Source organism: Bos indicus, chromosome 9 (assembly GCF_029378745.1).
Source record: "Bos indicus isolate NIAB-ARS_2022 breed Sahiwal x Tharparkar chromosome 9, NIAB-ARS_B.indTharparkar_mat_pri_1.0, whole genome shotgun sequence".
In the NCBI taxonomy this organism is placed as follows: Eukaryota; Metazoa; Chordata; class Mammalia; order Artiodactyla; family Bovidae; genus Bos; species Bos indicus.
This window is the reverse complement of record NC_091768.1, coordinates 91,468,401-91,492,077: the sequence shown is the minus strand read 5'-3', so window position 1 is coordinate 91,492,077 and position 23,677 is coordinate 91,468,401. Positions and strand designations below refer to the sequence as shown.

Sequence of the window (23,677 nt, the reverse complement as noted above, 5' to 3'; positions counted from 1 at the left end):
GGACACAAATGAATCTGTATTCATGAGCATTTCTAAGGAGTGTAATGGAGCTTTAGGGAGAGAGAGCCCTGGGTGCCTGGAAATAGCTGAGATGAGGGAAGTTTGGCCTCATGAGAGGAGGTGGGGTTGTGGATGCAGAGGTCACTGACCTGGATCCTCACTGTTCTCTACACCTCCTCACACAATCCCTCTTCCAGGGTATCTGGGTTCTGGAGAGAGAAATACAGTCAACTGAAAGTGTGTGTCTGTATGGAGAGCCCTCATCAAAGTACTGATTAAAAACAGACATGTTGGGGGTTTGTTAGGGATTCAGGGTAGCACAGGGAGCCACCTGTGAGAATTGGGGTGGCAGCTGTCTACAGAGTAGTGGATGCCAGCCAGCCAGAGCTGCATATTTCAGGACATTCATCTTCATTTGTAAAATGGGAATAAAAACAGCATCAACTTTACAGAGTTGTTGTGAAAACTACATGATGAATGCACGTACAGCACCTAGCATAAACACAAATGAAATAATAATCAGGGCTTAATAAACGTGGGCTATTATGATTTTTGGGCTTCCCAGGCAGTGCTAGTGGTAAAGAACCTGCCTGCCAATGCAGGAAATGTAAGAGATATGGGTTTGATCCCTGGATCGGGAAGATCCCCTGGAGGAGGGCATGGCAACCCACTCTAGTATTCTTGCCTGGAGAATCCATGGACAGAGGAGCCTGACTGGCTACAGCCTATAGGGTTGCAAAGAGTCGGACACGACTGAAGCGACTCAGCACACATGGACACTGTGATTTTCATTGTTGTTTCGTTCTTTTTGTGAGATGCCTTCTCTCTGCTTATCTTCTACTTATTTTCAAGTGATTGCACAGCATTGATTTTATTTGGTACAATAAAATGGATTTTGGCCATGTTTTTGTTTTTAATCAGAGAAATTACTTCTTGGGATGTCATAGAAAAGGGTTAGATTAATCCTTAAGTAGATCAAATTGGAGCAAAATTTTTTTAAATGATTGTGGCATCTCCAGTTTGAATTTTTACTGAATAAAAATGTTAGGCACTAATGTCATTTTCTTTTTGCTCTAAGAAGATTGTGAGAATAACTAATAACATTTGGTAGAGGTTAATATAGTATTGAAAGCAGTCATTTGAACAGTTTTGAACTCATTTTCAAAGACATAATTGGAATAATTTTCAATAGACATCAGTCCTTATTTCTTAGGAAATGACAATGATTAAATTAACTGCAGACAGCTTCTCTTATTGTTGTTTGAAGACAATGGGAGTCTGTTGAGAATTGGTGGGGGGAAAATGAATGGTACATGTTCTATTAAAGACTTCACTGCTGAGACATTTTTCATCCGCTCTTTCTGTCTGGCTGTAATTTATACATTTAAGGCATGGTCTTCAAATGCATCTTTCTTTACTGTATTTGACCTACATAATGAATTCAAATGAAGGATAAGAATAATGCTTTTCCTAAGGCTAAGATATAGGTTTTTCTTGGAGGGGGTGAATGATATGCCAACTCAGAAAGAAAATGATGCTACATTTGCAGCATTCTGTGGAAGCTGAAAGGAGAATTTTGTTCCTTCTTTGGGTATTTTCAGGATTCTGTCTCTGCTTCCTTATGACACTGAGCACTGGATAAGGGTGAAGTATCGCACTCATTATTCAGGCATTTGAAATTACTCTTTTCTTTTGAAATGAGATATTCAAAGCATTGAGTGTCAGAGAAATTGTGCCTGGGTGGAAGAGTAAATGGATCTTAATCTGTCCTCTCAGTGTGAGGCTTTCTGGAGGTGGTGAAGTGGTTTTAACCAGTGGAAAATAGCACCCAATTTCTTTAAGATCTTCCTAAACTCAAAGTGATTTCGTCAGTACATCTGAGTCCAAATACCACCCAGATAAGCATCTGCAGTCACATTTACCTAGACATGGGTGGTATTACTTTTAAAATTTCAGTATTACTATAAAACTTGTCTGGCTTTTACGCCCATGAGTGCTCTTGATGGGAAAACCTGTTTGTGTTCTTTCTGGCTGGAATGTCTACTTAGAGATTCATTCTTCTGGCTCTGAGCAAGATACATGCACTGATACCCCAACTTTTCTTGAGTTGGCCTTCAACCAAACAATACCAGGATTGTGAGGTCCAAGAGTAGAAAGAAAAATTTTATAACCAGTTTAATATATCAATTCTAAGAAGTTCTTGTACAAATGCTGATTACCACAGCTGAAACAGTGCTGTTTTCTCTGCTTTGAAAAGCAGAAGGAAGTGACATGAGTCTTGTTGTGGGGAGAAATATGGCTGGTTCACTGCTAGGTGCTCTAAATACAAACGTGAACAGAAGCCAGTGACTTGGCATTTGGTACAGCTAACATTCATCTACTTTTATATCGCTTCTGGTGAGCTGTTATAATTTCAAATCATTGCACTCGGAAAATATTTAGATAAAACATAACATTACATTACCTTGCAGTTTAAAATAACAAAACTAGAAATTTAGGCCACAAAGTGTGAGCAATGTGCAGTGCAGCCCGTAGAAGAGGAAAAAAGGATGTCTGGTCGTTTTTGATATGAAAATAGAGGACTTTTTAATGTAGTGATGGACTAGATATTACTTATATGTGAAATATAAAATATAATACAAATAAACTTACTTACAAACCAGAAATAATCTCACAGACATAGAAAAGGAAGCTATGGTTGTGGTCCTTGTGATTAGAAAGTTGCTACTTTGCTGCCTTTTCTTGGGGTTGATGTGGTAGGACTTTGACCTCCTCCCATGCAGTCGTCCTGGCAGAAATCTGATGACCACTTTCTTGACTTTTTCTTGTACAGATCTGAGTCAACGGAACTGGAACAAGGACCCTCATAGCTTTTTGGTATGTAATTGAGAACTCTTCAGAACTAATTCTTTCTCTTAGTGATATTTGTGACTTGAACAGCCTGTACTCCACTTTGTTATTCTAATTTGTGAACCAAATTGTAATAGCCTAGGTATATTTATTCCTATGGTAGGATTAATGCAGAGAGAAGCTAATAGAATTAATAAATAACCAGTTGTATTTGGTCCTCTGGATTTTCCGGAGGACCTGAAAATGGATTTTTGATAGTGATTACTTTTCAGTGAGAGAGCTGTTTAGCAAAGCAGTTTATTTATGGAATTATCTTGTTTGATCCCTTTAGTGGTCAGGAACGTACCATAACTATCGAATACCATAAAACTGTAATTATGTGAAGAATCTATTTTATAAGAAATAGATGCCCACATATAAATTACCACCATTTCCCATAGCCCTTTTCATCTTGTAGAGCTGAAACTTTATGCCCCTTAAGCAATAACGCTTCCCTTTCCCTTCCCACCAGCCCCTCCCACGAGTATAACAATACTTCCTGGCTCATGGTTTTGATTACTCTAAGTATTTCATATAAGTGGAATCATACAGTGTTTGTCTTTTTGTAACTGGCTTATTTCTCATAACATAACGTCCTCAGGGTTCATTTATGTTGTAGCATTTTGCAGAATTTCCTTCCTTTTTAAGACCAAATAATATTCCATTGTGTGTATTTTGCTTATCCATTCATCTGTTTATTGGTTGCATCCATGTTTTGAGCTATTGTGGATAATGCTATTATAAACATGGATGTACAAATATTTCTTTGAGATTCTGCTTTCAATTCTTGTGACTACATACCCGGAAGTCAAATTGATGAATCGTATGGTAATCCTATTTTTAATTTTTTAAGGCTCCACTGTATTGTTTTCCACAGCAACTGTATCCTTTTACTTTCCCACCAGTAGTCTTCACAGAGTTTTTAAGTACAGAATGCTTTTCTAATTATTTTGACATATTCTTGCTGGGCAGTCAATATTGTGAAGTTTTGTGTGAATATATTTTGAACACAGATGTATTTTTTTTGTTCTTTTTTTTTTTTTTTTTTTGCTGTGCCTATGAATATTATGTTCTAAGACCTACTCAATGTTAATTTATGTTTCCAGGTGACTCAGAATGTCAATAGAGTTTTTCCAGAACAGAAATATGTAGGGCCAAGTCTCAGACTTCTAATGGAAAAACAACTTAGACTCCAAGGATTTCTTGACTTATTTTAAAATAGACTCTATGTTAAAATCTGTTCTGGCAGTGAAGGAGTAGTTACCACATATGTTTCTTTCTTCCCGAAGACTTGTAATTCTTTTGCACAAAATATACCATTTTGACCCTGGAGGAGGGCATGGAAATCCACTCCAGTATTCTGGCTTGAAGAATCCCATGGACAGAGGAACCTGGAGGGTTACAGTCCATATGGTCACAAAGAGTTGGGCACAACCCAAGCAACATAGTGTGCATGCATGCATGCCAGTGTGAACAGGGGTAAGGACTAAATTACAAAGAGAGTGGCTAGCTGAGAAATTACTTACATATCCTTTGAAACAGAATCTGCAACTTCTTCAAATTATTGGGACGGCAGGTTAACATTGGGGCTGTTATTTTAACTGGCTAATGATATTTGTGCTTTCTTAAATTTTGGTTCAAAATATGAACGTAGCTTTCTAAGGGACAGAATCTGATTCTAAAACTGATAGGTATTCACTGAATATTTTGAAATCTTTTGAGGTTACTTGCACAAATTAATGGACCATTTTCCCAGAAAATGTTCTGTATTTATTGTTTGTAGGGAGTGAGGAAAAGGGGGAGGAGAGAAATAAGCTTACTCGGGAAGCAAAACAGTTCCTATTTCAGACGTTTTTCTCTGAGTTTATGGTCCTCAGTAAAAATGTCAATGTCTTTGCTAATCAAACACCTTCTACTAATGTGTTCAAAAAAGGGATTGACTACCTTAGGTATGTCAGTTTACTTTACAAGAGAAAAATTTACACCTAACTTAAGTAAATTAGAAAAGTCTTTTGTTAATGATTATAAAGGCAAAATAACCCTTATCAGGCCACGCTAGGCTGTGCCATGGTAGCAGATTAACTCTGAAGGCTCAGTGGCTTTACACAAGAAACTTCAGTTTCTTATTTACACTATATAGTCAATACTAGTTGACACGAGAAGGGGAGGGCTCCTCTGCTCCACACAGTCCCTCAGGGATGCAGCTGATGAAGCTCCACCCCTTGTGGCATCACCATGGCAGCAGGTGGCTGCAGGGTTTGCCGTGACAGCAGAAGAGAGCACGTGGAGGACTCACACTCGTCTCTAGACAGGAGGTGTTCCACATCACCTCCACTGTTGGCCAGAACTAGGCATATGGCCACTCGTCACCACATGGGGCTGGAAGTCTTCTTGCAGGCCCAGAGGGGAGAGGAAAACCAGTTACAGTGAGCACCAGTCATTTCTTCTTTGATGAATTTTGCTGGAAATCCTTGTACTTGGCACATATATGAAACAACTTTCTAACTCTGTCACCTCTCTGCTAAGTCGCTTCAGTCATGTCCAACTCTGTGTGACCCCAGAGATGGCAGCCCACCAAGCTCCCCTGTCCCTGGGATTATCTAGGCAAGAACACTGGAGTGGGTTGCCATTGCCTTCTCCAATGCATGAAAGTGAAAAGTGACAGTGAGGTCGCTCAGTCGTGTCCGACGCCTAGTGACCCCATGGACTGCAGTCTACCAGGCTCCTCCGTCCATGGGATTTGCCAGGCAAGAGTACTGGAGTGGGTTGCCATTGCCTTCTCCGTGTCATCTCTCTAATTCTTTATATTTTAATATGCTTTCCTTTGGTGAGCAATTTTAATCTTTTAAAATTAATTTCATGTTTTTTTACTTGCTGACTTTAGGTTGGGGAAAATAAAGCAAGTATTACTGACAAGGAATTAGGGATGATATAGATATAATCGACAATGGGAAAAAATGGCCCTCAAGTGTTTAGATGTCTATAGACTCTATTTGTATTATTAATAATATCTATTATTTCTTCTAAATAAAACCATCATTACTTGAAATTAAATGTAACTCTAAACACAGAGGTTTGATTGCAAAATCAATTCATGGGATATCAAGCAAGGAATATGAAACTAAGAACAGTTTTAATAGATTGTCTTTCATAATTTTTCCCCATTATTCAGCTTTCCCTGAATCTTAATGTCATGGTTTTCTCCTTTTCACTTTATTAGAGTGTTTTACCAAGCAATACTTTTATATAGGGTACGTGGGGAATAAACATGTCTGAGAAGGTATTTTGACCTCATGATTGATTGCGTGTTTGACTAGGTATTGAATTTTATGGAGAAAATTTATTTTCATTTAGAACTTTCAAGGCAAAGCTCCAATATCTTTGACATTCCATGTTGCATATGAGAAAACTGATGCCATTCTTATTTTGTTTCTGTGTAGATAATATCTTTTTATCTTGTCTATAAACTTTTAAGAATTTTTTGTATCTCTTAGGAATTCTGAAATTTCATAAGACATGTGCCAGGTGGTTCAATGGTAAAGAATCTGCCTGCCAGTGCAGGAGATGCAGGTCTGATCCCTGGGTTGGAATGATCCCCTGGTGAAGGAAATGCAACCCACTCTAGTATTCCTGCCTGGGAAAGCCCATGGACAGAGGAGCCTGATGGTCTAGAGTCCATAGGGTTGCAAAGAATCAGACACAGCTTAGCAACTAAACAACAAGGTTCAAGTGCACATCTTTGGAAATATATCTGATTCAGCATTTTGTGGCAGTGGAAGATTTTTTTCCCTTCTTTGTGTTCTGCTTCCCACTGTTTTGGTTTCCCAGGTATGGCCACTGTTAACTCCAGGTTCGTGTTGTATTATGACTAAAATCCCAGGGAAAAAAGGACAAATCTTATCCTAATACTCCAGGAAGAATTTCCTGAGTAGCCTGAGTTGGTTCATGTACTCCTTTCTGAATTTGTCATTATGTCAAAGAAGTTAAGTGTTTTGGTCCATCTACTTCTTACCACCTCTACTGCTTCTGCTTGGGCTCAAGACATTCTCACATCTTCTTGGGATGACCTCAGGGAACTTTTAACTAGTTCCTCAGTTTATATTCTCTCTCCCTTCAGTCTCTCTCAGTGTTAGAGCCAGAGCTGCTAATGTGTTTGTCAGATCAAAACCCTGCAAAACTTGCCTGTTTCATTTCAAGGAAAGCTAGAGTCTTCAACCATCACTCGAAAGACCACCAAGATCCATCACTCGAAAGACCACCAAGATCTAAAAGATGATACAAGAGAGATGAGGGATGCAGATCATGGAGGGCCACATGGACAGATTTGTACCCTGTCATAGAGTTGATGAGAGGCCTTGGAAGGGTTTCTAATTGATAAGTGACATGATCAGATCATAGAAAGGTTTATCTGTAGCAGGATTGAAGATGAAATGGAAGCATAGGAACCAAGATAGGGGGAATCAACTAAAGTGGTCCAGGCCAGGTGATGATGGGCTGAACTACACTTTGAAGTAATGAGAATGGAAAAGAGATAAATTTCTATCAGTGATGCTAACAAAGGAGAATCAGTTGGTCTTTGTCACTATATATGACCTTAGTTCAGACCCAGTTCTCACACCTACTAGATTTATGTAATTTATATAATACACATAATTCTCAATTCAAATTTCTTTTTGAATTTAAAATAAAAATGATAATTCCTAATGCAAAAAAAAAAAATGACCACCAAGACCTGCATGCTCTGACCTCCCATGACCCTTCTGACCTCATCTTCTGCACCCTCCTCCCATTGCTTACTCAGCCTACACTGCTGGACTCCTTGTTATGCCTCAATAGGCCAGACACACACCCAATCCCAATCTGGGGCCGCTGCGTTGACCGTTCCCTAAACCCGGGCTGCTTCACCCTTGAGTAGCCATTGGCTGTTTCTTGATGTCTTTCAAGTCTTTACCCAAATGTCAACTATTTAGTGAGTCCATTTCTATCCATCTATTTAAAAATCACAACCCTCTATGATACTCTCTACTATTTTATTTTTCCCTGTTTATGTCCACCTGATATACCATTTGTTTTACTTACTTATCTTGTTGTTTGTCTGCTCCCATGTTTGTAGATCCCTTGAGGGCAGGAGGTTTTATCTGTTGTGTTCAATATTGTATCTTCAGTCTGTTAGACTGCCTGGCATATGATCAGCCAGTACCTATTTGCTGAATGAATGAATGGTTGGCCAACCTAAGCCATATACTTGCTCCTGTGTGGGAATGTGGAGCCACATGATTAACAGAGCCACACCGAAGGGAAAGAGGCAATTCTTGAAGTAAAAGATGCTGGTTAGACAAAAATTAGTAAATAGTCAATAAAAGATCCTTCTAGTGAAGGATTTGAGAAATGAGGGCCTGTATTTAAAGGGCCTGAGATTAATAGGTGGAATAAAGCAGCAGATCTGAAACCAGATGGTAATTTTCCAATTTGCTTGATTTAGAATTTTACATGATATAATTAGTTTTTAAATGTTAAGCAATTTTGCCTGAAAAAAATTATAGGGAAAATAATTTTCTCTGATTTTATGAATAATTTATTTCATTTTCAATTATATTTTTACTCCCACTGATCAGTGTATGAAAAAATGTTAGACTTTGGCAAAGAATATTTTATTTCTTTCAGGAAAGCAGATTATAAGATGGATAATTGGGTAATATCTCTATATTAGATTTTTTTCTTAACTATTTTTCTGCATTTGAATGACATTTTTTGATGTTAACAATTTCGGGCTGAATAATTGGTAGGTTAAGAGCTATAACTCAGAAGCTTTTATGTGCATCTCATTTTCCCCCCTTATCAGTCTTGTTGAATTTCTACTTTACTAATTTTTGTTTAAAGAATTAGCTTTGTGTTTTATTAATCTTCTCTATATTTTTCTATTTTATTGATTTCTGCCTTTACTTTTTCTATTTCCTCCTTGGGTTTGTTATTTTGCTATTTTTCTAGTTTTTTCCTTAAGCTCTTAATCTGTTTTTATTCCTCTTGTGTTTTGATAAATGAATTTAAGGTATAAATTTTCCTTTGAAAAATGCTTTAGCTGTGTTTCCTAAAACTTTTGATATATAGTGTTTTCAGTGGTGATAAATTCTAATTATTTCCCATTTTCTTTTTAATCTATTAAAATTTTCAAATATTTTTAAAGTTTAATTTTTATCTTTATATTGGTGTATAGTTAATTTACAGTGTTGTGTTAGTTTCAGGTATACAGCAAAGTGGCTTAGTTATATACATATACACATATCCATTCTTCTTCAGATTCTTTTCCTTTATCAGTTATTGTATCCTAGAATATTGAGTGGAGTTCCCTGTGCTATACACAAGTCCTTGTTGATTATCCAGTTTTGTTTTGTTTTGTTTTGTTTTTAGTACTGCAAGATTTAGTTTCCAGACATACAGACTTTTTAAAGCTATGTTTTCATTAGGGGAATTCTCCAGGCAAGAATAGTGGAGTGGGTTGCCGTTTCCTACTCCAAGAATCTTCTCAACCCAGAGATAGAACCCAGGTCTCCCACATTGCAGGCAGATTCTTTACCATCTGAGCCACCAGGGGCCAAAGTTTTCACTATTAATTTCTATAATTAATGCATTGCAGTCAGAGAACATAGTCTGTGTTAAATTGACTTTGTGAAATTTATCAAGACCTCTTTGTAATATAGTACTTTTATCAATTATTGACAAATACTGTGTATTCTGAACATGAGAGTTTATCCTTTGTTTCTCAAGTATAGAGTTTTGTGTATATAAATTTGCTAATTTGTATCATCTACATTTCTGTTTATTTATTGTCTGCTTGGCAATAGCACCCCACTCCAGTACTCTTGCCTGGAAAATCCCATGGATGGAGGACCCTGGTAGGCTGAAGTTCATGGGGTCGCTAAGAGTCGGACACGACTAAGCGACTTCACTTTCACTTTTCACTTTCATGCGTTGGAGAAGGAAATGGCAACCCACTCCAGTATTCTTGCCTGGAGAATCCCAGGGATGGGGGAGCCTAGTGGGCTGCTGTCTATGGGGTTGCACAGAGTCGGACACGACTGAAGTGACTTAGCATGAGCTATTGATATAGTTTAATGTCAATAAACTATGACATTTTATTTTTGTTATCTATAACATATATATATAATTGTTAAGTTATATATTTCTCTTTCCAGTTCTGAGCTGTAGTTTCTTAAGACAATATATTTATATGTTTATGCTGGTTATATTTTCCGATCTTAGTTTTTGTTATAAATGTATATATTTATCATGAATTTTATATTTTCAGATATTAAAATTGTCATCACAGCTTTCTTTTAGCTTATGTTTTCCTGGATATCTGTTTCTATCTTTTAATTTAACATTTCATATCTTTTTAGATAACATATTGCTAATTCTTACTTCTTAAATTTTATTTTGAAATAAAACTTATATTAAATATAATATTAATAGAGAAGAGTGCACAAAACTAATGTGAATAGCTTGATTTATCACACAGAAAAAATTCTTGTAACTATTACTTGAATCAAGAAAGGATATTCTTGGGACCCCAGGACACCTTTTGTGCCCCTTCTAATAAATAATCCCTGCTTTCCCTTAAAGGTAACCACTTTCCTACCATTTGTAATCCTTACTTTCTTGCATTTCTGTATAATTTTATGACCCAAGTGTACTTTGCTAAACACTGAGATCTAGTTTTGCCAGTTTTATTATTTTGTATAAACAGAATCATGCCATTTATTTTCTCTGATATCTGATTTTTTCTCTCATTATAAGACTGTGAGATGAGTCTCCTCCTTTTTATTGCTAAGTAGTATTCCAGATGTGACCAATCCACAATTTATTTATCCACTTTCCTGTTGATAGACATTTGGATTTTTAAAAACATTTTTGCTATTATCAATAAAGTTGCTAGAAACATTCTTACATACGTTTTCAACTTTTGTGTGCATGCATATCTGATGCATGTACACTTAAGAATAAAATTTATGGGTCATAGGCTATACTGGTTAGCTTAGCAGATTTTGCCAAACAGTTTTCCAAAATGGTTGTCTTAATTTACACTTCCGGCAGCAGTGGTTGATTGTTTTCATTGGCTCTACAGTGTACTTGCTATTGTCAGTCTTCTAAAATTTCATGATTTTGATGGATGTTTAATGATGTTTCTTTGCAGGTTTGCCTTTCATTTCACTGATTGTTATATGAGGCTTAGCACCTTCTCATACATATATTTACTAATTGATATCCTCCTTTGTGAAATGCCTAAGACTTTTTTTTTTTCATTTTTCTTTTGGGTTTTTCTGTGTTTCTGACTGATTTATAGGAGTTCTTTATGCAGTTTGGTATATAGCCTTGTATAGGTTATATATATTGCACATCTTTTCTCATTCATTTTCTTGCTTTTACAGTCCCTAATGTTGTCTTTTGGAAAATGAAAATTCTTAATTTTAGAGTTCCAACTTACCAAGTTTCTCCTTTATGATTAGACATGGAAATGACAGTATTTTCAATAAATTATGCTCAGTTAGTTATTGATTTGAAAAATAAAACTAACCAGAATCAAAATTCAATTGCAAGTAGATTATAGATCTAAAATGAAAGACAAAACAACAAAAAATTTAAAATAAAAGGTAAAATAATATCCCATGGCTGTAAGATAATAAAAATAACAGCAAAGAAAAAGCACTAACTGTAGTTATCTTTGCAATTAAGTCCTCTAATTAATGAATGTGACCTAGCCTTCCATTTCTTTAGATGTTCTTAAATTTCTTCCAATAGTGTTTTGTAGATTGCCTCATAGAAGGATCTCATGTCTTTAGTTAGATTCATTCCAACAGATTTGGGATTTAATGATGCTGCTATATGCATATCTTCTTACAAATTTTATTTTCATGCTATTTGTTGCTGGAATGTAGAAAGTTATTGGTTTTTACATACTGGGCTGGTATCTAGCAAGCCTTCTATATCCACTTTTAGTTTAAATAATTTGTGTTGATTCTTTTCCACGTGTAAAATCATTGTTGTTGTTCCACAACAACATGTAAAATCATATTTTCTGAAAATAGACGATCTTAATTTCTTATTTTTTAATTATTGTAATTCTTACTATTTTTAAATGAGCACTTCTGACACAATGTTGAGAATCGTTAGTATAGTCCTGCTGCTGCTGCTGCTAAGTCACTTCAGTCGTGTCCAACTCTGTGTGACCCCAGAGACGGCAGCCCACCAGGCTCCGCCATCCCTGGGATTCTCCAGGCAAGAACACTGGAGTGGGTTGCCATTTCCTTCTCCAGTGCATGAAAGTGGAAAGTGAAAGTGAAGTCACTCAGTCAGGTCCAACTCTTAGCAACCCCATGGACTGCAGCCCACCAGGCTCCTCTGTCCATGGGATTTTCCAGGCAAGAGTACTGGAGTGGGGTGCCATTGCCTTCTCCCAGTATAGTCCTAATATCCAAGAAAAGGTTCAAGATTTTGCCATCAAATACGCTGTGGAGGAAAGAGCTTATTGAAAATGATAGAGGACCTCATTGGTTTGCCCATGACAGAATTTGGGAAGGGCTCAGCTTGGCTTGGCTTGGCTTGGGAAGCCTGGCGTGCTGCAGTCTATGGGGTCACAAAGAGTCAGACACGACTGAATGACTGAACTGAACTGAACTTGCTTGGCTTGGCTGTTCATCTGTTTCATGTGGTTTCAGCTGGGGTGGTTGGGACAGGAAGACCCACTTCCAAGACCACTTTTTCAACCACACATCTGTGTTCTTGGCTTTTCCTGGCACTTTGTTCTCCTGGGATTCCACATGACTTGGCTTTTCCTGGTACGGCAGTCTCGGAGTGAGTGGACTTTGTAAATGTTGTCTGGTTTCCTCAAGAACAAGTATTCCTTTTTCAGAGCTAAAATTCTACAAGTTGGAGTCCATGCATTCATACACATTCAAATTTAACTTATCTATTTAATTAATAAAACGTTTCTAAACGTTGGACATAACCAAATTTCAGTAAAATGGTGTCAGGAATAGGTAAATGATTCCTTGCTTTCTTGTGATGACAAGACTTTTACTTTTGAGGTTAAAATTATCTAGGGCAGTGGGAGGGTGGCAGGTGCATATATAAGTTGAATGTGAGAAGATGGGTAGAAAACTGTGTGTAGGTGAGGTGTGGGTGAGAAGGGAGTATGAAATGAAGAGAGCAGGCAGGCCACAGGAAGCCCGGCAGACCACAGGAAACAGGCTGGAAAAAAAAAAAAAAAAAAGCTTTACTTAATTAAAAGCAAGAATAAAACAACCCAAAGACAATGGAAAATCTCACACATAAGGTCTCTGAAGAGGTGGAAACCAAAAATAAGCACACATATGTTCAGAGAAACACAAGTGGCTGGTCAATCACATTCTACTCTCATTTTTGTATTATTTCTCAGGACTTTATGTCAATGATAGTCTAATTAAAAAAAGAGCAAAAATTTCCTGTAGAAATGAACATAAAATAATATTTTGTAAAACTTATATATCCAGCTTTATGATTCCAGTAGTTTTAAAAACTGCTCAATTGACGTCTAAAGCGTGTTAAATTAGAGAGAATGGTCTTTTGAGTCCGTCTCTGGTCTCAATAGTGTACATATATATTTGTCCACTAGGTGTCTCTTTGCATATATATTATGATTCCAGAGACAGCTAATCGAGTTCTGAAGGCAACAGTACATGGACTGTGTCAACAAATGTCTCAACTTGGGGGTATTTAAGAATGGCTTTTGACTCAGCAGGTAAAGAATCTGCCTGCAATGCAGGAGACACAGGAGATTCGGGTTCAATCCTGGTCAGGAAAATCCTTTGGAGGAGGAAATGGCCACCCACTCCAGTAGGCTTGCCTCAGAAATCCCATGGACAGAGGAGCATGTCAGGCAACAGTCCATAGGGTCACAAAGAGACATGACTGAGCGACTGAGCACACGCACACACACACACACACACACACACACGAGAATGGGTTTAATAATTTAACAGCTCTTCTTAGATAATAAATAGATATACATCTCTTTAAAAATTTTGGAGACATTAACCAAGAATTTGTCAGCAGACACAAAAATCAGATACTTGCATCAAGGTTGTTGAGAGACTGATACAGATATGTAGGACGGCAACCAGGAAGTGAGCCCTACATTATTTATGAATGAAGTCTTGGCACGGGTGCTTAATTTGAAAACAAACTGCATTCGAGTCTCTGATGTCTCTTTCTAGGTACTATATTCCTTGCTGATCAGATCCTTCAAAATCACCCTGTGGCAGCGGATCTGTAGCCCTTTGAGTGCATGCTTAGTCGCTCAGTTGTATCTGACTCTTTGCAACCCCATGGACTGTAGCCCGCCAGGCTCCTCTGTCCATGGGATTCTCCAGGCAAGAATACTGGAGTGGGTTGCCATTTCCTCCTTCAGAGGATCTTCATGACCCCAGGACTGAACTCATATCTCTTAAGTCTCCTGCATTGGCAGGCAGATTCTTTACCACTGAGCCACCTGAGAAGGTCAGCCCTTTGAGTAAAAGATGTCAATTGTGGTGAGTCACATAAAGCTTCTCTGAATTGTTCAAATTTGGTACATTGTTTAAATTTACTCTAACTTGTCCTTAAGTAGAGGGAGGGTCAGAATAAGTCAACAGATATTTATTAGGTGCCTACTGTATGCCTGGCTTGGAGTGTCTACAAGAATTATGGCACTCAATTTATTCTTTAAGAATGTGATGAGATTTACTGTTTGCAGAAAAATTAAGCATGCTGTTAAGTTGAAAAGGCAAAGTTTATTATAAGAGGCAGCACTGCTAATATCCAAAGGACCCCAAGATGGGAGTCTGAAGACTTGAATTCAAATTTTGCCTTTATGACTTGCTAGCCATGTGAAGTAGCTAGTCTACGTGCTCTGAATATCAGTTTCTTTATTTGTGAAAGTGTATGTATTGTTATTTTACTGAGTTGAAGTGAAGACTGCAAAGAATTTTTGAGAATCCTGCTGAGTGTCACTGTATCTAAGAGAAGTCGCCTTTTTTTTTTTTTGATAAAGTCTGTACCTGTGCTCAGATGCTTAGTTGTGTTTGACTCTTTTCGACCCCATGAACCCACCAGGATCCTCTGTGCATGGGATTTCCCAGGCAAGAATACTGGAGTAAGGTGCCATTTCCTCATCCAGGGCATCTTTCTGACCCAGGGATCGAACCTGCGTCTCTTACCACCTCCTCCTGCATTGGCAGGTGGGTTCTTTACCACTAGTGCCACTCTGGGAGCCCCTTGGTTAAGGCAGCCTTTCCTGTGCTGATGCACAGCAGGTTAGCTCCTTATGGTCACGACCTCTGCTTTTAGATTGGGCCTCATGCATTATTTTGCAAAAGCAGCAAGTCCCATCGAAACAATATTTCCCTAGAAAGAATCAGCCAAACAAAAGAAAAATTTTTGTCCAACTCCAGAGCAATGGGTACAAACAGCAGGCAGCTTTTGTAATAGTTTTTCTAGCTTCTTTCTAGCCTGCAATGGTTCCATAGAAGAGGGCACTGCTGCATGGAGTTATACTTACTCACTTTTGTGGAAAGAGGGTTCAATGGAAGGTTGTTGGGGTAAAGCTTAATTAAGGTGACAGGTTGCCTCAGAGCAGTGTAAACACAGTCTGGATATCACAGTCAGAAACATGTGCTCTCTTCCAGAGAGAGAAAATATGCCTGCAAGTCACATGGAGAAATTTAGGGCTGCAGATTGTAGAAAGGGAAGGGTGATCATTTGCCATTCTTGTCTTGCCCATCTTAGCACGCAGCATCTACTCTCGCCCATACAGGCTGGAGTGAAGTGAATTTAGGGATCACGTGTTGCCTAGGAGCTGCCACTATGGACAAACAGGGTGTATGTACTTCAGGACACCCCGTAGCAGACCTAATAACTGATCCTTTGTGAGAAGGGCTACCAGTGGTTCCTGTGGCCTTGTCATATGCCTGGAAGCCCTGTTCATACTTGATGGAGCATACTGGGGCTAGACAGACTGGGGCTAGAGGAGGTTCCTTGGGTTTCCATCACAAATCTTATAAATCCAGCCTCAGCACACAGCTAGTTTGAATGGTAGAATTACTGACTCCTAGAAGTTCCTTCCATCTGTCACTGGTGTAGGAGAGGAGGCAGGTACTTTGCAGGCTTTATCTGCATTGGTGCACGAAGTTGCTACTATGGTGTGCATTTTTGTGCGTGTGTATGTTGAGGGGGTGGGTGAAAGTATATTTTGCAGGCCCCCTGCCTTTATACATAATTTGAAGAGCCAAAAATCAGTGTGCTAGCTCAGTTCTGGAGGGCTGGTGGGGTTAATCTGGGCTGGCATCATGGAATTTAAGACAGTCATAGGAACAGAATTGATCCCATAGGTATGAGTCCCACTGGTCTCTGGGCATCTGGTTGACCCCACTAGCTGTTAAAGGGAAAGTGCCTTCTTGGGAGCAATGAGCACAGGGCTCACGTGGGCAGCACTGGCTACACTGGGAGGGGGATTGGCAGGGCTCCAGTCGCTTGCCAGAGCCCTAAGGCATGCTGGGTTGCAGATCATAATCTGTGAATCTTTCGGGTTCTGGAAGCTGCAAAGGGACCTATATGTCTGAGGTCAAAGATGTAAGGGAGCTTCGTGCCTCGCTAAGCTGGGGCGGCCACCAGCCTTCTGGGTTGGTGCAGGTTCCTCCAAGAGGTAGAAGAGGGATTGTTGGTCATCGCTTACATTGCTTGTTACTATGGTAAAAATGATTGTTTAGGGATAGAGATTGACATTATTGGCTGAAAGAAGGGCTTTTCCATCTTAGATTTGTGGACTTTTATGTCTAAATTGTGATTGTCAGGGCTGAAAGCTTATGTGGGAAGGTAGGAGGGAGAAGAAAAGATGAAGGCTGCCAATTTCCCGAGACGATGGATCACAGCATTTCGGTGGTGTTGAAAATAAAGTAATTTTAATTATAGTTTCTGTTTAAAAAAAGCTGCGACTCTTAAAACCATCTGTCGGATTATCTTCAAAGTGGAGAGACCGCAGAAAAGAAATGTAGTGAAATGCGTGGAAGAGTTAAAGACAAAAAAGAGAAAATAAATGAAAGAAGAAGAATAAGACTTTTAAAACTTGTAGGAGAGATGGATTGGGACAGAATGACAATAAAGCTAAAAGGAAAAAGTTTTCAATAATTTGAATAAATTTTTCCCTTTCATAAATTTCCTGGACAAAGTGATAACCACAGACAAGCCCACCCAATACGTGCATGCTCCCAGGGGGTGGGGATGAAGGGGGGGCATCTTGAATTTTGCTCCCTTCTCTTCTACTCTGCCTTAATAAGAGATGTCGTGCTAAGGAGCAAAGCTAATGGATTGTTTCATGTTCTTCACTTTTTTATCTGAGCAAAGACGCATTTTCTCTGCTGCTCCCATGGTGTTGCTATGATGGACAGTCACTTAACAGAAGACGCTTACAGGCTGGTGTCATTGCTAGTTAAGCGTGTACTTTGTTGTCACACATTTTCCATGCTTTTTTGATGATTGAGAGTTCTGCCTTTAGGTGACCAGCATTTTTCTGCTTCTGAAGAGCTCTAGTTTTTGGATTAAGAATAATGCACATTGTTTGCCTATGCTCTTGGATTGTCTATAAATCCATTTACTGTTCTGAGAGTGTCTTGTTGAGTGCTAACACTGTAATTTTAAAGGATAAGCCTGTTGTGAATGAATCTGTTGGCTTTTAAACTTTTTGTTCATTATGTTGTTTTCACTTAAGGCTCCATGAAAAAGAGAATAAGCCTAGCCCATAGTTTTTTTCAAACGGAAAACTATCTTGAGATCATAATAAATTGTCTTCTTTAAAATAAAGAAGGCAATTTTTTATTTATATAGATATAAATAAAGACAATTCTTTATTCTTCTTTAAAAGGGTAGGCATGGTACTTGTTTCACTACATCATCCCCAAAGATAATTTTAAGACATAATTAAGACAGTTACTTTTGGATCAATGGAAACTATAACTGCCTTTAGTGAATTTTTTTAACTTAAAAAATGCTAATTATCAACTGTCTGCTTTATCAATAGTGCATTTGTTGTGTATTGATATTCTTTTTTTTTTCAAGTTCTTTTTTTTAATACACACAAAATATATATATATATTTTAAAATTTTATTTTATTTTTAAACTTTACAAAATTGTATTAGTTTTGCCAAATATCAAAATGAATCCGCCACAGGTATACATGTGTTCTTAATTTATTTTCTGGTTTTAAAATGATATAGGACCAGAATACGTATTTCTACTTAACTAGTTTACCAAAAAGTTTCTAAAATAAATTGCTAGAATGAAGTTTTATTTTGTTAGGATAAAACAAAAAGGAACGATTCTTCACCAGCATCTTAGCTAGCTTGGGCTGCTGTAACAAAATATTGTAAACAAGGGGGCTTATCAACAACAGAAAATTCATTTCTCACAGTTGTGGAGGCTGGAAGTCCAAGAATATGGTGTCAGCTTGCTAGGTTCAGATACAAGCTCTCTTCTGGGTTGCAGACTGCTGATTCTTCTTATAGCTATACGTAGGGAGAGAGTGAGTCTGGTCCCTTCTTATAAGGGCACTAATTTCATTTATGAGAGCTCCCCCCATACTGCATCATGAACTAACTACCGCCCAAAGTCCCCACCTCCAAATACTATCACACTTGGAATTAGATATCAACATATGAATTTTTCAGGGACACAAACATTCAGTCCAGAAAACCAGTAATAAATTCAGGAACAGTTTCGTCTGTGGAATTGTAATGAAATATATTTCCACTTTTCAATTACAGGACTTATCAGAAATACAAATATTTGATTTGATTTCATCTCACTGACTTAAAAAATAGTAATGACCTTAGTGTTTTTGCTAAGTCTCATGTGGTGTTGGGAGAAGGCAATGGCACTTCACTCCAGAGCTCTTGCCTGGGAAATCTCATGGAGGAGGAGCCTGGTAAACTGCAGTCCATGGGGTTGCTGAGTCGGACACGACTGAGAGACTTCACTTTCACTTTTCACTTTCATGCACTGTGTTCTCCAGTGTTCTTGCCTGCAGAATCCCAGGGATGGGGGAGCCTGGTGGGCTGCCATCTATGGGGTCGCACAAAGTTGGACACAATTCGAAGCGACTTAGCAGCAGGAGCAGCAGCATGTGGTATTGTGTTAAGGAATTGTTCTCCAAAGAAGGTAATTGTCTCAGATAACTGAGAAAACTATTTCCTTAAACTCTGAAATTAGGTACCAAAAATGTCTCTAGGAGAGTAGGTTAGGGAGTTTATTCAACCTTGAAGTGGGAAAGCTATTTTATTTGATGAAACCTGTTATCTAACTTGTTCAAACCCTTTAGTTGGGTGCTAACTCCATTAGGAAGAATAGTTTTCTATAATAAAGCTATTTCTGGGTAATTGCACCCATTCTAGGTAATTGCTACCTCTTGTTGAGCATCCACGTGTCTCCCATATGATATTTCACTTAATTGTAACAAAATCCTATCAGCTGGTTATTGTCATTTCTGTTTAATGGATGAAGCTCTTACTATTTAGAGAAATTAGGTGGGTTTTTTTTTTTAAGTTTCCACATTTAAGTGGTGGAGTGAGATCTGTTTGGCCCTAAACCATGTGTGTGCACTGATTTTAAAACATTTTTTTTGGTTGTATATCTATAAAATAATATGGAAACCCTACGTACTTCCTCACATTTTAAGTTGTCACCCAGAGTTTTTATCATACGTTTGCTGCTGTTGCTGCTGCTAAGTCACTTCAGTCATGTCCAACTCTGCTCGACCCCATAGATGGCAGCCCATCAGGCTCCCCTGTCCCTGGGATTCTCCAGGCAAGAACACTGGAGTGGGTTGCCATTTCCTTCTCCAATGCATGAAACTGAAAAGTGTAAGTGAAGTCGCTCAGTCATGTCCGACTCTTAGCGGCCCCACGACGGCAGCCCACCGGGCTCCTCCGTCCATGGAATTTTCCAGGCAAGAGTACTGGAGTGGGGTGCCGTTGCCTTCTCCGTTTAAATAGTTGCAAAAGATGTAATTTGTGGCATATTATGAATCTTGATAGTGAAAAAAGGTTATACGTGCGTGCTAAGTCAAGTCAATCATGTCTGACTCTTTGCGACCCTATGCACTATAGCCGGTCAGACTCCTCTGTCCATGGGATTTTCCAAGCAGGCATATGGGAGTGGGTTGCTATGCACCCCTCCAGGAGATCTTCCTGACCCGGAATCAAACCCACATCTCCTATGGCTCCTGCCACTGGGAAAGCCTGAAAAATGTTATATTCTCTTTATAACTTATTAAATATAAACAGAAATTTGATATGGTTAATTATTTTTTTAAAGTAATCTTTGGAATTTTAGATTTTACATAGCACTTTCCCCCCCCAGAACTCATATTTTTATTCCAACATTCAATGGATTTTTGTACAATTATAAAACATTTTTATGCTTAAAACTTATTAATAATCCTGTAATACATTTCAACAATATATTGCATATATTTAAAATGAAATTTATTAAAAAATTTTGAAGTGGCATAATCCTTTAAACCATAAATGATTTCATTTGGAGTGAGTCATTATAATTATTATTGGTTTGTAATTTAACAAAAAATATGAATATGTTACACATCTTGACAGATGATGATTAATACAAGAGGTAAATGTTTTTAATGAAAATGCAGTGTTTAATGACACAGATGAGATTTTCTTCCTAATTATGTTGTTCAGTCTCTCAGTCGTGTCCAACTCTTTGCAACTCCATGGACTGCAGCACACCAGGCTTCCCCATCCATCACCATCTCCTGCAATTTGCTTAAACTCATGTCCATTGAGTCAGTGATGCCATCCAACCATCTCGTCCTCTGTCATCCCCTTCTCCTCCTACCTTCAATCTTTCCCAGAATCAGCGTCTTTTCTAATGAGTCGGCTCTTTGCAACAGGTGGCCAAAGTGTTGGGTATGTAACAATACCCATGAGTATTATTTATTTCCAGTATTAGAGTTCAGAACCAGTTTTAATCCTATTACTGTTTTTTTATGTATGTGAGCACTTAAAACTATTTTTCATATAAATAAATAGGTGGGAATGGAGCACTTTTTGAACTTCTCCCAAGAATATGCCAAATACCACAACTACTTTTAATGATTAATAGACTTAAAATAGATTTTTCTTCAATTTTGTTGAAAGCAAAGAATTGGAAACTTGATTTATAAATGTTATTTGTTACTCTCGTTAGGCTCTTATATGTTTTTAATTCCTGGGAATTATACAAAAATTCTTTATCAAAACATCAGAGAATTTAACACTTCTTCCTTTAACTCTTTCACTCACAGGCAGCTTCCTTAAACTAATATTCTCAGAAAGGTTGGGACTATGGAAAAATTATTACTTCCAAAGCACTTTTGCCAGCATTATTATTATTTTCCACAAGCTAATTTTATTGTGTGCTTTATAAGTATTTTTATCAAATCTTGGTGCTACCTATTTTTTAGAGACACCATGTACCCTATAACATCGTTAGCTGAGCTGGTTCCTTTTGTCCAGACCATAAGCAAGTGTATTTCCATGAGTCTTCATAAATATCATCCCACTTCCTAATTCTTCTAAAGTATGGCTGTGTGCTTTGTATGGAAGAGGAGAACCTAGATAAAGCTTAGGTTGTTCTGACGATTCTTCTGCCACACTCTGAATCATTTTGGTGACATTTTAGATTTCACATATATCGACCACCTCAGGAATATAGTACCAAGGCTCCAAAACCACTACATGAACTACTTAAGTGAACACTCACATAGCCTCCATAAAGGCACGTCTCCTCACCTATGCCTCCTTGCACCAGTGTTTGCATATTATTTCTGCCCATTTGCTCTCTGACTCGGGGAGGTTTGACATCACACAGTCTCATTTCCACCTTCTGCACATTGGGAAGGGGATTTCTCATGGGCTATTCATGACAGTACTATTCCAGTAAATGAAAAAACAATTGAAATTCATAGGTTTTCTTTATGGAAACTCATCTGTAGTTCAGAGCTTTTATTTTCTGTATTTTAAATTCATTTACTCAACAAATGTCTATTTACTCAACCAGTATACAAAGACAAGATACAGAGCAATAAACAGATAGACAAGGTAAGAAAGAATGCCTGCTGCCCTCAGGTAAGTTACTATAGTGGGAGTCAGATGTTAGCAAAGTAATTGCAAAATTAAGAATCCTATACAATTATGAGACCTAAGGGGCTATGAGAACATACAAAAAGATACTGATCTCTAATAAATATAGTGGAAAGCTTTCTTGACTAAATGAGAATTGACCTGACTGTTGAAGAGCATGCACTAAGGTTCTGAAATGGGTAGAAACATGTTTAAGGAATTGATTCTTAACTACTAGACTACCAGGAAAGTCCCACTATACATATTTGGCTATAGATTTCTTCAGACTTTTCCCTCCAAGGCACTGATGTGTGACTTGTATCACATAAACTTAGATTTTTATAATAAAAAGTGAATGAAGTTCCACTGCATATATTTTCCCTACTGTTTCATTAAGAATATATTGTAAAACTCTTCTCATGTTTGGTATGGTGCTCAGTTGCTTCAGTCGTGTCTGACTCTTGCAACCCCATGGACTGTAGCCCACCAGGCTCCTCTGGCCATGGGATTCTTCAGGCACTAATACTGGAGTGGGTTGCCATGCCCTCCTCCAGAGGATCTTCTCACACCAGGGATTGAACCTGAGTCTCCTGTGTCTCCTGCAGTGGCAGGTGGGTTCTTTACCACTCATGCCACCTAGGAAGCCCATAGTTGATGGCAGATAGTAAAGATTCAGCAAATGTCAGCAGTCATTGTGAATGTCACCATTGTCATCAACATCACCTTGACAAATTGTCCTCCAGCAAGGCTATAATAATTGGGCATCCCAACAACAAATTTTTCTTTTCGACACCCTCCACCAAACTTGGCTTCTAACAATTTTTTTTGTGTATGCCAGTTGTGAAGATTAAAAATGGAGCTAGGCTGTTGTTTTACTTTGAGCTTATTTCATTACTAATGAGACTGAATATTGTGGTTGTTTAGTCGCGAAGTCGTGTCTGACTCTTTGCGACCCCATGGACTGCAGCACCCCAGGCTCCTCTGTCCCCCACTATCTCCTGGAATTTGTTGAAATTCATGTCCAGTGAGTCAGTGATGCTATCTAACCATCTCATCCTCTGCTGCTTCCTTCTCCTTCTCAATCTTTCCCAGCCTCAAAGTCTTTTCCAACAAGTTGGCTCTTTGCATTAGGTAGCCAATGTTAGTCATTTGTATTTTTATGTTTTGAATTTTCCTTCACTTGTTATCTTATTAGTTTGATAATTATTTTGTTTTATAAAATTTTTAATATTTTTATTGAAGTATAGGTGACATTGTGTTAGTTTCTGGTGTACAACAAAGTGATTCAGTATGTGAGTGAAGTGAAAGTCACTCAGTCATGTCTGACTCTTTGCGACCCCATGGACTATACAGTCCATGGAATTCTCTAGCCCAGAATACTGGAGTGGGTAGCCTTTCCCTTCTCCAGGGGATCTTCCCAACCCAGGGATTGAACCCAGGGGTCCTGCGTTGCAGGCAGATTCTTTACCAGCTGAGCCACAAGGGAATATATATGATATGTACATGAATATAAATGTATATGCATATATACATTTTATATAGTTTTTCAGATTATTTTCCATTATAGGTTATTATAAGGTATTGAATATAGTGCCCTGTGCTC

General features: G+C 38.1%; 1 protein-coding gene across 7 annotated transcripts in view; it reads left to right on the top strand.

Moving 5' to 3' along the window:
- Positions 1-23,677, top strand: part of IPCEF1 (interaction protein for cytohesin exchange factors 1) — a 167,701-nt gene that overhangs the window by 45,376 nt on the left and 98,648 nt on the right. For 6 of the 7 annotated variants that reach the window (XM_070796422.1, XM_070796417.1, XM_070796418.1 and 3 more), the window contains one exon: positions 2,834-2,877. The exons of the other annotated variant lie outside the window; for it this stretch is intronic. The gene's annotated coding sequence lies outside the window, so the exon portion shown is untranslated. The remainder of the gene's footprint in view (positions 1-2,833; positions 2,878-23,677) is intronic. 7 annotated transcript variants of the gene reach the window in all.